The sequence below is a fragment of the Delphinapterus leucas genome, chromosome 13, assembly GCF_059928025.1.
Source record: "Delphinapterus leucas isolate spDelLeu-1000000601 "Yukka" chromosome 13, BTC_Dleu_Yukka2, whole genome shotgun sequence".
NCBI lineage: Eukaryota > Metazoa > Chordata > Mammalia > Artiodactyla > Monodontidae > Delphinapterus > Delphinapterus leucas.
This window is the reverse complement of record NC_143141.1, coordinates 64,390,329-64,404,803: the sequence shown is the minus strand read 5'-3', so window position 1 is coordinate 64,404,803 and position 14,475 is coordinate 64,390,329. Positions and strand designations below refer to the sequence as shown.

Sequence of the window (14,475 nt, the reverse complement as noted above, 5' to 3'; positions counted from 1 at the left end):
GGGTTGCTGTGGGAACGGGGCAGTGTACCGGGCATGCATGGAGGATGTCACCGGGCAGCGGCCTTGCCCGTGAGCATCTGAGATGTGCACAGTGGGTGGGGTCTCGTCCCTATTCATTTTGAGTCTCCCACAGGAGAAAACTATCACTGCTCATTTCCTTATGGCTCCACATCACACTCACCCATAAAAAACACTCAGACTTTTCCTAGAAGACTTTCCATTTGAAGACAGCAGTTATTACTAATATAGGGATGACCAGACAACCTTCTGTATCAGAAATACTAAAATATTATGACGATGAGGGAACTCATGCCAATCCTTTTGCAAACCTCTGTAGGAGTGTGTCTCTGGATCAAAGTATTTTAAAATTCAAGGAGAAAAAAAAATCATACTACTAGAGATTCAACATTGAACTTACATGAAAATCTAAGACAGAAATAAATGTAACCAGAGAATACCCTGGTAAATGGCATCCTGAAGGGATGCTTTTCATATTTTTAGCCTGTTTTACTCCACCCACAAGAAGATAAAAAGATGTCTTTTCTATTTTTAGATTCTTATCCTCTCCCCATATTATCTGAACTGAGGACATAGCTATATGCTGCAAGCCTATAAAACGCCATTAGCTTAGTTCCCAGCCGCCTGGCTGTCATGCAAATGAACTTATAGCCAGACTGAGCGGACTATTTTATAGACCCACTCAAAGTCTATGCTACATCTCAACCCGCAATTATTTATAAAGGGACTTCTCGTTTATGATTCAGCTACAGCTTGTATTTATTTTTCTTTTACAACCCTGATTATATAGAGACCCACAAATACCATATGGGAGACTCACTGCTAATGTGCATACACTTCTCACATTTATAGGATCTAATTGTACTGTTTGAAAGGGTTTTTAGAAGCAAAATTGGAAGACAGAGCATCCACCTCAAAGTACCAACCCTGCACTTTTGAAGAGAGGCCATTTCAACCTTTCTCCCTATTAAAATGAGTTATTGAGGAGGACTCAAGACGGATGTGGAGCCCTGGCAGTTATAACGAGGCAGGAGAAGGGCCTGGCTCATTTACCATGATGAGTTTTACAAGGGATTCAGCCTCAGGGCTGGGCAGAAGGACCAAGGCAGAGGTGCTAGCTGGTGGATATGAATCAAATAAGACCATTCCTGTGAACTGCTCCCATGCTTCTAGAACTAATGGATCTGACCTGGTTTGTGAAGCTGCAAGGACAATATCAATACAGGATGAGAATCTCACCCTGAAGTTGTCAGCAACATTCAGCCGGGAATTGGCTCAAATCTGAAAACTCAGCTCAAATCAGATAACTTGTAAAGTTGCTTAGCTGCTCACCAAAAAAATAAAAAGAAAAAAACCCCTAATATTTAAGTCATTAACTATTCTATAAAAACTCCAACTATGGCAATAGGAATGTCAAGTGATCCAAACAGGTTTGACAGGTGTCCAGAAATTCAGACTATGGTCACTTGACTCATACTACATATGGTGTAGTGTTCTTCGTCCTTTGTCTTCAGAGCACATCTAATTTAGGTCTCTTGACTACTCTTCCTTCCGTAACAGGATGAAGGGACAGATAGGGATTTCCATGCCATCCTCCCATCCTGCTAGGGCCCTTGACAATCGTCCACACTCGTTGCAGGGGCTCCTCTGCATCACACCAACACTGGGTATGTTTGGAACCTGGCAGTGGCCAGTGCATTCTCTACCTACTTCCACGGCAAACCCCACTGTGTTATAAACATGGAGGAGCCAGGATTTCAGCTATGGCTGGACTCCACAGTCTGTGCTTTTAACCACTGCTGATTTGATAACTAACGTGACGACTGCTGTGGAAGTGGGTTGAGAATGGGAGTGTCTATTCCAGGCTATCTGTCCTGAAGTCTGACAGCACCAAGAGGAAATGATACACTATGATCTCAACATCAGTGAGAGGCAGAGTGATAACCTGACCTTGTCATTAACTAAGAATGAATAAAATGGTCCCAGATACCAGCCTCTCCAACTCACTAGGAATTTTCAGTATTTTTGCCCTTGTCAAAGAATCTCAAAAGGGATTTGACTTCATGTGAAATAAAAGCCATGAGATTAAAATTTTGAGGTAATAAAAGCCCCTGAGTCTCAAGGAGAAAAAAAAATATCCTGTTCTTAGAAAAAAGTGTTAAGTGCTGGTAATTATTTTCCCAGAGGAAACACGTGCATCGTGGCCATGCATTGGGGCGCCTTGTACACCCACAAGGCTTTCGCCGGGACAATGGCTCCGTTCCCTTGCTATTGACACGTGACTTCCCTCCTGACTTTCTGAAACTAAGAAACCTGTGTTCCTTACGTGACTTGTCCTCCCACCTCTTTACCATCAACCATTATTCATAACATCCTCCAAGACCTGCTTCAGTCACTTCCTTCCTGGAGAAATTCTCAAACTCACCTCACGCAATCCAGGCTCATTACTGCCTTGCTTGGAGGTTTTCTTAGGGCTCCTAAAGAGCTTATATTTGTTTTCTTTCCTGTTCTCTTGTGATTTTGGGTCTGATATCTTCTGGTAGGTAGTAAGCTCAATAAGAATAAGGTAGGCAAAGGTGCTATAAAAAAGGAGCCGCTGTTGTTAACAGTCTCTTCTTTATGCTGGATCACTTACAGAGCCTTCTCTTAGGCTGCAAACACAAGAGGCCCTTAAATTTTATTGAATAAGCCCTTTTAGTTTTCCCTATGCCCATCCCTTAGATCAAGGGTCTGCAAATTATGGTAGGTGGGTCAAATCCAACCCTGTTGTCTGTTTTTGTAAATAAAGTTTTATTGGAACACACCAGTGCTCATTTTTTAATGTACTACCTTCAGCTCAGTAGTTCTCAACTGAGGGTGATTCTGTCCCATCCCCCCCCCCCCACCCCCGCAGGTGACATTTGGCAATGTCTAGACATATTTTTGATTCTCATGACTGGGGGTGGTGGCATCTACTGGCATCTAGTAGACAGAGGTCAGAGGCACGGCTAAATGAACATTCTATGACGCACAGGACACTGCCCCCACAACAAAGAATTTTCCGGCCCCCGTTCCCTGTAGTGCTGAGGGCTGGAAACTGGTAGAGCTGCTTTCAAATGACAAGGTCAGAGTTGAGTCGCTGTGATAGGCTGTATGTGGCCATCGAAACGTAAAACACTAAACTGATGCTTTATGGGAAAAGTTTGAACCTCTGCCTTAGACGTTGGCATTTTCACGGGGTTGGATGGTGGTTGTCCATGGCCCAGCCCTCAACAATCTTCCAGCAATCACACCCCTGTCCTTGGCCTCAACTACCTCTAATGCTAACTTCCAAATCTGTGTCTTCAGCCCGTACATACCTTAGTCTAGACCAGTGCTACTCAAAGTGGATCTATGGACTAGGCCAGTCCATGATGAGATAAGGAAAGAAATTGAAAGTAAGCTTCTAGAAACTTTATGACATAATCAAGCATGCGGATCTGTGGATTTTTCTTATTGGTCAGACTCTTGGCAAGTCTGGGAGCTGTGTATGATCAGGTCTGAGTGGAAACTGGGTGTGGTCCAAGCAGCTACTCATTGTGCCAGGTATCCTATACAATCCATTGGAAATTGAAACAAAGAAACAAAACACTAAAAAACACTGGTCCTTCACAGAAAGAAGCACTGGACTTTTCTCCCCTAGTCTTTCATACCTTTCTCTGTTGCTTCCTTCAGGTACTTCCCGTTCAGCTTACCCCTGATGGAATTTGCCATCTTTCCTCCTCTTGCCAGCCCTCAGCATAGGCCTCCTGTACTTTTCCCTCTCGGTAAATGGCAGGAAGTCACCCAAATCCAAAACCCAGCTGTCATCCCCGACTCCTCGCCCTGCCTCATTCTCCACATCAAGTCCTATTACTTGTCTCCTCTTGTCCATCCTACTGCCTCATGCCTCAGCCTCACTTGTAGCTTTCACGATCTCTTGCACAAGGGCATTTGCCTTCCCACCTGTCTCCTTGCCTTCAACCTCATCTTCCACTTTATGTTTCAGTCTCTATCAGAATGCACCATCTAGAATGCTCCCTTAACCTTGAGTGGCAGGCCCACCCTTACAGCCTGGAGATAAGATAGCCTGTGAGGCCCACTTTAGCAATCAGGGTCTCGCCCAACCCTGCAGCTACATGTCCAGCCAGTCCTCAAGGCCTATACTACCCTTTTATACCTCAAACCCACCAACTCTCACACTATACTGCAATTACTAATGTCTACTCCACTAGGCTGCCTTCTCTTGGGGACAGACTATATTTAATTCATGGCTGGTACTGAACAAATGTTTGTTAAATGAACAAATGAGAAAGTTTGAGATTGCCTTGACATCTTTCCTCTTCAACCCTGCCTGCCCTGCTGAAAATGCAATCTGAGTCTTTCTGTGACTCCTACAGGAAAATAAATTTAAAAAATCATCTAGCAAGGAGCTGTCATCTATTTTCTTGTGGCAAAGGGTTTCTTTCTTTTCCTTTCTCTATCCGTGCAGGGTAAGAATTTAATAGCTTATCAATGTGAGCCACAGTAATTCTACAGACTCATATAGATTGTTGAGATTAAGGCAAAAAATATTTGTTGACATGCTATTTCAAAGGGAAAAAGACTTCCATCCATGACTGCCATGTGCAAATAGAGTCTTAGAGAGACAGGCAAGACTCTAGAAAGATCTGACAATACATTTCCCGGAATGCAGACTTACTAGTTACATTTAAGCCAATCTTAAAGAATGAGGCCCAGGAGAAACAATGAGCTTGCTCGCCTGACCTCTCCTTTCAAAAGGAAATGGATTAAGGGGAAACTTGGATTATTTAGCCCAAGATATACAAGGGAACCTGCAAGAAACTGTATAATGAACATTCTACAGAAAAAGATTGTTTTAATATCAGTGTATAGCTAGCACAGATCAAGTACTTAAAAAAAAAAAACCACCTATTAAATGAATTAACACATGGGCAAGCAAAACAGTAGATAGAGCTCTCACTGCTATTCTAGGCCTTAGGGGAGGAAAGAACTGGGTGAAACGTTGAGCCAGCCCTATAGGATTCTTTTACAACTCCAGACCATATGGGGGCCAGTTACCTCCTGTGTAAATGGGATAATCACCCCAAACGCGTCTATCTCCCAGGTGATTATAAGAGCTGAGTGTGAAAATCTTCATAGAGTGCTATGCAAGCACAAAGCATCTTTATCCCAAATGAAAAAGCAGAACATCTACTGAAATACAGTGCTAAGGAGGGGAACCATTCTAATTGCCAAAATAACCATATCCATTTTCTCCTTAAAATGTCTCTGGCAGTCACCAATATATGATTGCAGATGGGGCTAAAATGATTTGTGTCTGCCCTGTGAACAACTGGAATTCTTACCTCCAGCTTAATTAGAGAATAATTCTGTCAACAGGACACGGAGCTAACTTCTTTACATGTACATGTATCCTTTATCTGCAAGGGCAATTCCTCCAGCCTTGAGAACAAATGGGACTCCTTTGAGTTAGGAAAATTACAGCCAATGATTGGTCAGATGAAGAAAAATTTAAGGGCATACAGTTATTTTCTTTAACTATTTGGTGAGCTTTCAGGTGAGAGGGAATCAGTACCATTCCAAGAAAAGAATTACGCGTGTGATTAAGGTTCAAGGAGAGGCCAGGTGGGGCTGGATGGGAAGAAGTCTAACCAACTTGAGTTAATCAGCTTAAAGAATGGGAAAGGCCCATCAAAGGAAGTTTTCCAGCTGAGCCTGAGACTGTGGTAGGAATTCCAGAGGGGAGGGAGAGCATTCCTGCACTGGGAGAGGAGTTTGGGGAGATACCCGCTAGTCTCCGTTCCTCATTTCAAGTAGCAGCCCCCGGTATGTGCATGTAAGCTTCATGTACACACAGACAGGTAACAGAATCATAGATTTGTGTTTGAGATTTATTTATACTTAATAAAGAAAACGGATGTTAGAGTTCTAGCTTCTAGGGAATTTTAAGAAAAAAACAATGCTTTTTAGTGAAGTTAAGACTATCCTTAGAATAAAAAGACTTTTTACTAGTTTATAAAATTTTCATTATCTTTTCTCATTTTCCTGATATTAAGGGTACAAAGCAATGCCAGTGACTGTCTCTGAGAGCCTCAGCTTGCTCATCTGTAAAGTGGAGATAGTAACGGTGTCTTCTTAGCAGGAGACGACACATACAAAGTAGAAATAGTTGCTAGTGTACAGCAAATTCAGGTTTGCTTTTGGAACTTTTATTTCCCCCCAATGTTTCTGATCTGCTGTTGGCTGCGTCTGCAGATGCAGAACCCACGGATACAAACAGCCAACTGTATAATTCCTCATTCTGCGAAAAAAATGGAATTGGGAAGAAGTCACTGTTTTACTCCCCATACTGCCCTGAGATATGTCGGCAGTGGCACTACCTGCCCTGTCAGGTGAGCCCACAGCTTAAGGGCTTAAGAGGAATACAGAACAAAATCCACCCACGAGCGTAAACTTCTACTAAAACTTATGTAAGGCCAAAAATCAACATTAGTTTGGAAAACATTTCCCTCTGAAGTCATCTGAGAGCAGGAAAAGAGTTTCCAGTTTGGTGCAATGCCGTGCACAGTGGGACATGTGGCTTGAGCTGATTCATTCAGCGAGCAGCAGGCTTTGGAGAGAGCCTTCCATGACTTCATCCAGTCCCTGGCTAGTCATTCACCTTCCACAATGTCCATTCAACAACAAACATCTAATAAGGACCTACTGAGTGCCAGGCACTATTCTAGGAACCGAGGCTACAGCAATGATGTGCTCACAGAGCCTACGTCCCAGCATGGAGACAGATGATCAGTAAGCACACCAATGATGAGTGGCTCATGCAGGCATGGCTGAGAGGTCTAGGTGAGCATTAGGAAACAACAACGCTCATCCTTCCAGCACCGGGACTGCCCAGTCTGTGCTGTAAGCGGACACATGGTACCGAGCCACCACAGTCACACCTGGGCAGGAGAAAGCTTCAGTGGAGGTTGGAACAGCCCGGCCGAGAAGACTTTGAGGAAGTTCTGGTGGTGGCCTGATTTTCAGAGTACCTTGGATGATCATTATCACCAAAACCAAAGGATTGGAGGAACCTCCTTTTGAATTTGAACATTTGGTAGCCTGGGAAGGAATAATTTTACTATGGTCAGACTTAAGCTTGGGTAACTGAAAAGGATTTCTGGCTTAACAATGCTAAGAGAAGATAACACAGGTAGGACTAGATTGTCCATTTTTTCATTAAGTCCTATTGTAAAAAAGATGAATGCCAAGCTAAACTAGGTTCAGTCCCTACTCTCAAAAGAGCCAGTAGTCTAGGCAGCCACAAGGGTCAACAAATGATCATTTAAACACAATCAGTGTTAAAATAGGAGAAGGTACAAGACACTATGGAAAATGCCTCAGATACAAGGAAAAACCAAACACAAAAAAACAGAATCACAGCTGTTTAGAGCCAGGAGAGAGCTTGGAGAACTTCTACCAGCTTCCTCTGCACCCCCATCCTTCCCCTTGCACATCTTCCCAGACCGAACTTACTCAGAGATGGGCAAGGATTCACCTTGTGACATAGCTGGCCAGTCAAGGGCTTACCCCCGTCTCCTGCTGTGTTAAAAATCAATGTTACGTGTCTGAACTGCTCCTTGGCCAAAAAAAAAAGTTAAAAAATTAAATAAAAAGGGAAAGAATTCACATATATTCTGAAATGGCAAAGCCACATTTTACCTAAAAATGACTTTGCTTGTTTAAAAAGTTGTGTGTAGCCTAAATGATTATAATGGATTTGAACAGAACGGGTCTTTTTCAACTAAACACACAGTCATCTATCATTGGCATGATGCGTCTACAAATATGACCTTCAAGTTGTCACCAGAACATGACGGATTCCCAAATGTGTAAGCTGTCTAAATAGAGGCCTGACTTTGAAGTTCTCTGCCCTCCACGTTGGCTTGGGCTGTCCTGCCCAGATTTGCACTAGGTCTGTTTTTTAACGCAGGGTTTTACATATTAGTATAGTAGTAAGACTGCTATGCTAATAGGTGTCACTGATCCTGGCTCACTGGATTCTAGAGCTAGAGATGATCTGAAATCATCTAGAACCAAAACCTTCATCTTAGAGATGAGAATAAGACCCCGAGAGGTCACAGTTCCACAACCTGGGTCAGAGCTAAGACCAGAACCTATGTTTTCTGATCTCCAGTCCCTCTGTGATTGTCTCCACTTAATTCTGCATGAGTTTTATCAAATAGAATGGCAGGGTGTTTGCTAGCATCTTCTAGTGCATTCCTGTGTCTCTGGCCCTGTACACCCTGCAGTTCTCTAAAAGGTTCTTGAGTTCCTTCAGCTCTGTAGGGTAGGCTACAACCGGTGGTGTCTGCCTCTGGCTTGATGGTTCCCAAAGTGTTTCTTGCTAGACTAGTCCTGGCAGCTGCTCTGTGGGCAAAATGATTTGATAGACACTATCTCCGTGTGGAGATTCACTGTACCAGCGACATTCAATGCTCTGAAAAGTCCTGCAGGGAGGGACCTTCATCAGACTGGTTTCCCAAAGAATCCTCTTCTGATGCTATTCCTGTCTCAGAGTTCACATGAGGTGGTGCTGTATTAGCTAACTGCAGGTGTGTGATCTCTGTAACGCTCTAACAAAGAATCAAAGGCTAGAAGGTTAATGATGACTTTCTCAAATATGCAAATAAAACCCAAACCACTGAAAATCCAGGTTTAAAAAAATTTTTAATTTGAGGTTCAAGCATTCTACTATTAATTCATGACTTGATCAAGAAAATACTAATTTGAACTCATCAGCCCTTAAACTCATCAGTTTTCTTGGCTATTCAGAAATAGCAAACTTTCTAATATCAATATGATTTGTATTATAAAACTGTATGCTTTAATTTAAAAAACTGCTCTTCCACCAGAGGTACTGTCAAACTCAGTCATCACTATGAGACTGGGTGAACCCGGGCACTCAAGAAGTACAATAAGGCCAAGGAAGGCATCTTTTTCTAAAGGAAAGAACGTACCTGACTGTTGCTGTAGAACTATTTGGCTACTGATATTATTTATTCTGGTTTGTGGGATGCTGTTTTGGTTTGTAACCTTGAAAGGATGGGGGCAGGAAAAGGGGAGATTCCAAATGGAGGTGAACAGTCCTAACGCTGTTGCCCTCGGTTTTGAGACAACTTGGGTTATTTCAAGCCAAGACATCCCTTCCAGAACGCCTACTTCAATCTGAGCAGCCTCCCACAGCTCATCACAAACCCACAGTATCAAAGGCAGTGGAGGCCAGGCAGGCCCCTTGGGTTATCCAGGGCACCCCTCTAGGTTTCAAAGGCCTCCTTGCTCTGTCTTTCACACCAGAAGGTTATCTGGCAGGGTCTGGGGCATGTACAGAACTTAGAACTGTAATGAGGCCCGACTTCTGCCAAGGACAGAACCTTCCTGCACACCTTGCTCGTGGTTCCTGCATCTTGCTTTAGCTCCTCTTGGGGCAACATCACGAGTGCCAGGGACTGCAGGGCCAGGCACCATGGATGTGGTCACCAGTCTCAAGGAGGTGACTATCCAGATCGGTTACTGGACCCTGCAACCCCCTGACCTCTAGAACTTCAAAGTAAGGATGTGTTCCACACACTAAACTCCACTTCATGTTTGGGTCCTGATATTCCTAGTAAATCTGTTTGTTTATGGTATAAATTAAACTGCTCGGGTTACCGCTAGCAGTTTGATGCTGGATCCACTGCAGATGACCACTGGCCATACTTGTGAGTTGAACTATCTTCAGTAAATAAAATAATTCACATGGTATTCCCAAAGGCTGGCAATTACTGTCATCTTCCTTTGGGCGGTGGTACTGTGAGATGCAGTGTACTGCGAAACGAGTTCTCTGTCAGAGGCCAAAAACCCTTAAGAGAGTCTGATTTAATAGCTTCCCTGGCCTTCCTCCCTGTTGGTGAGGATGGGGTATTTATTTAGCATAAGGTCAAACAGACCTGAGTTCAAACCTGATGCTGCTGCTTACTTAGCTGTGTGACCATGGCCAAGTTACTAAACCTTTCTGAGCCTCTGTTCTCATCTGGAAAATAAGAACAATACTATTTACCTCAAAGAGCAGTTGTGAATATTAAATGAGACAAGTATTAAGCACCTAGGGAAACAACAAAAGCAATAATGAAAGCATCAACTTTTTATTGGGTCTACTCTGGACCTGGCCTGTTCTGAGTGTGTTCTTTTTTAACTCATTTAATCCTCAGAGTAATATTATCCTCATTTTGTAACTGATAAACTGAGGTACACAGGCTAAGTAATTTGCCCCAAGTCACACAAGTATTAAGTGCCAGGACCAAGATATGAACCCAGACAGCCTGCCTCAGAGGCTCTTAACTTCAGGGTTTTTTCCCCATCTCCTTAAGCAGAAGATGCTGATCTTTGTGGAAAATTAGCCAATCATTCATGCACATGCTGGGTTGCTAAACTGCATATGCATGTTTAGGTATGTTCCTTACTGTGTAATTTGGGGCAGATTATGTAAGAGGTCTTTCCACACCTGTAAAATGGGGATATTAACAGTGCCTTCTTCATAGAGTGATTATTAGAAATAAATGAGTTACTCAAGGTAAAGGGCTAAGAACAGGGCTTGGCACTTAGGGCAGGCTCCATGTAGGAAGTACCTTTGACATACAAATTCATGGAACAGTGGGATATATTAGGAGAATTCTTTGGCTTCGGTGCTTGGTAAAGATTTTGTGGCTGGCTTAATCTAGTAGTTTCAAATGACTATACTGTCCTTGCTCTCTGGCAAACATACTGCATTTAAAAAACAGATTTTGGGGCTTCCCTGGTGGCGCAGTGGTTGAGAGTCCACCTGCCAATGCAGGGGACACGGGTTTGTGCCCCGGTCTGGAAGATCCCACATGCCGCGGAGCGGCTGGGCCCGTGGGCCATGGCCGCTGAGCCTGCGCGTCCGGAACCTGTGCTCCGCAACGGGAGAGGCCACAATAGTGAGAGGCCCGCGTACCGCAAAAAAAAAAAAAAAAAATAGATTTAAGTTTTTATTCCATCAGTGAATAAACAGGTACACAGGATTCTAGTTAGAAAGAAATTAGGCCCAGCTTAAATAAAATCAGACTGAAAGCAAGAATTTTCATAATTAAAAAAAAATCAGAGCAGTCTTCCTAGAGGTTTTTCAGGTTATGAATTGGAAGTCCACTCTCTGGATAAATGTTATGGCTACTGGGCAAAGAGCTTGTGAAAAATTTATGGCCTGGTAAAAGTCTGTTGGTGATGTAGGTTAAAACAACTTTATCCCCAATGCTGTTGAACACCACGAATTTTAGAAGGGAAAAAGGGCAGCTTTTGTGAACATGTTGGACATAAAACACCACTTTAAAGGAAAAGTTGGACAGCAGGTAGGACAAACCAGCTCGTGTGAACAGTTCTGCAATGATTTTTATGGCATTGTATTTATTCATATTGCACCACGTTTAAATTTACAATAAAAAGCAAAAAAATGTGCAACACTTATTACTCTGGCTGTCTTTACATGTTCTACTGAGATACAAAACAGAATTTCACTGCTCAGATCTTAAGGGAAGGGGGAGCTCATCTCATTTCATGTCTGTAGCTGCTGCCACAGTCATAGCACCATGTTCCAATCATGGAATTCATAATGTAAATCTCTTGCAGATGATAACCACTGGAAAACAGAAACTGCCATGGATCCAGAAAGGCTTCCAAATTTCTCCTCTAATGTTCTTATCTGTGAGCCCAGAGGCTGGTACTGAGTGTTTTATTCAATGAGTGATGCCTGTTGGGAAACCTACATTCTTTAAGAGACTTAATGAAGAACTCTCAACCATTCCTTGGTTCTTTGACTATTAGTCTTTATCATTAATTTCACATGAGACAATGCCAGACATTTCACAACTGCCCTAACTTATCTCTGAGTGTTTCAGCCTAATCTGAAAACATACCTGTGTAGCTTATTCTTAACTGTCACAAGAGCTCATAACAGATCTTAGCTGGTATCAAAAAGAGAATCTCTGGAACTGTCCAGAAAAGAAGCTGCATTTCCTTGGTCGTTAGATGAAAGATCTTTTCGAAGTTAGAAGGTTATAGGAGTCTTTTAAATTGCCTTAGGGATACCCCTGGGGCATCATCAGGGCTTCTAGGTGAGCCTTTTGTCTCCCCGTGCTTCCCTGGGAAGTCCCCAAGAAAGGCTTTCCTATTCAAATCTGCTGCTCTCCTGATTTGTGTTCTTTTTTAAAAGCAGCGCCCCCAAGAAACTCTAGGATACTACTGTGAAGCCTAAGAGCTGGGGGGTGGGGAGGAAACCTTTGTCTCCCTAACACACTCATAAATTCCCTCCCCTTACCCAGCACCTCCCACCCCACCACCTAGCATGCATCAGCGGCGACTCCCCCAAATACACCAGGTCTGGAAAGATTCATGTTGCAATACCCTTCTGACATTCCTATTCCCGCCCTCATTTTAATTCACTCACTTTTTTTTTTTTAAACAAAATGTAATTACTTGACTGTCAGCTTGGGCTGCACTCTGGGGCTTTTACTCCTTTCAACACAGCTGCGCTCCCGGCTTTGATGCTGCTGTCCACGCAGCTTGTCCCAGCCACAGCCTGGCTCTCGGTAATGTAACATTCAAGTGCATATTTATTTTTAAACTGACCTCTCAGACTGTACAGTATAAAGGAGGTCCTGCCAAAAAATATGCTACTTTCTATTTATAAGATGAAACACATGCCTCCCGAAGTCGAGAGGGGGATGGAGTATAATAATCCATAACGAAAAAATGGCCAGATCCATTCGTCCTTACATGTCCGATACTTGTCAAGACACTTAGTTTCAAGGAGAAAGGGGAAAAAAATACTGAAAACACTTCAGTTGTTCAGAAACCACCGTACAAAAAAAAAAAAAAATCGACTGCCAGATCTGCAGGTTGGAGCCCCAGGCACAATGCCCCTCGTCAAGTGAGGAGAGGGCACCCAGCGGTATTGCCACCTCAGATCTGCACCGTGCACCCTGTGCAGCTCTGATGCCAATCCTCGGTGGGAGGGGAGCGGTAGCCATGTGCGGCTTGTTCTCAGATGGAAAAATGCAGTACGCGCCCAGAATGGCTGTCAGTAGCTCGGAGGGTGCAGTGTAGCCGCGCAGCCTCACCCTGTAAAGTGGTGGGCACAAACGGTGGAGCTCTGCGATCTGGTCGTGCCGGTCGCACCCCTCCCAGTTTGCTTTATGTCCCCTTTGATCCGTTGGACACCAGCTGGAAGGGGATGCCCTAGGTATCCCTGCTCCCTGTGCATTTCCAAGCCTAGCCCCCCGCGCACGCCGGAAGCGGCCACGGCCGCCGGTTTGGACATACACACGCGCAGAGAAGGAGCCGTGGGCAGGCAGCAACTCACCAGCGGCGCCAAGGATCCCAGCCTCTGACCCCGGGGCCGGGCGCCGCAGTTCCCGAAGGCGCACGCAGTCCCTGCCCGCCACGCGCAGATCCAGCCGGGTCGGCCGGAGCGGCGCCTGCTCACAGCATTATGCGCTCGGAGACGGCGTGAAGGCGCCCAAGGCCGGGGTCTCCGAACTCTCCCCCAGCTCGGGCCCCACCGCTGCCCTCCCCGCCCTCTCGGACCGCGGCCGGGAGAGAAGGTGCAAGCTAGACTGAGCGCTCCGCAGCCGTACTCCCGTACTGAACCTGCGAAGGGCGGGGCGGGGCGGCGCGGGGCGGGGCCGGCGGCGCGCGGGGCGGGTCAGGGCGGGGCGGAGGGCGGGGGCCGCAGGCAGACCCTTCTAGCCGCTGTACCTGAGGCCCGGCCCGGAGCGGGCGGACCGGGTTCACCCGCGGCCGGGCCTGCGGGCCCCCAAAGGACAATGGATTTTCATCGTTACCGCCCCAGCGCCACCCCCAGGGATGCGGCTTCCCTGCGAGAAGCTGCGTTCGGCTCCCTCGGCACAAAGAAAAGTCTCGGGATGCTCGGTTCGAAGAGGGACCCGGGGTGCTAGCTCCAGGGTGCCCGAGGACAAAGGGACTCCGCCCGCACCCCGGACACCTGTACAAAACCTTGTGCGCCCACCTCTCTTCGTCCCAACGATCCGATCTAGCCCGGCAAGGCTCCGGCGCGGCGGCCGGGGGGCCCTCGGGCAAGAGAAGCCACCTGACCGCGCCGCCCCGGCCCGGCCTCGGGCCCCCGGCCACTCGAAGCCCCGGTTTGGGGGGGAGGGTCGTGTTCTGACAGTTTCCAGCTTGATCCCCTTGGAGCTGCCGCCAAAACCCGGAGACTGGACTTGGCGCACTGGAAACGCCAGGGGCTGCTGGCTGAGCAGGGGCAAGCGAACAGCCGACGCTGCAGGTTTTTCCAGTCCAGGGGGAGGCGTTTCCTCTCCCGCGGGGTCCCTAAAAGAGATCTGCCTAAAGCTGGGGCAAGCGGGTGGCGGCCGCCCCCGGACGAGC

The 14,475-nt window shown here is 45.7% G+C and overlaps 1 protein-coding gene across 2 annotated transcripts in view; it reads right to left on the bottom strand.

Moving 5' to 3' along the window:
* CDC42EP3 (CDC42 effector protein 3) overlaps positions 1-14,475 on the bottom strand; it is a 23,540-nt gene extending 9,065 nt beyond the window's left edge. Inside the window, exon 1 of one of the 2 annotated variants that reach the window (XM_089923268.1) lies at positions 14,099-14,475. The gene's annotated coding sequence lies outside the window, so the exon portion shown is untranslated. Of the gene's footprint in view, positions 1-13,432; positions 13,644-14,098 lie in introns of those variants that run through there. The other variant, XM_022574063.3, reaches the window with a different exon arrangement.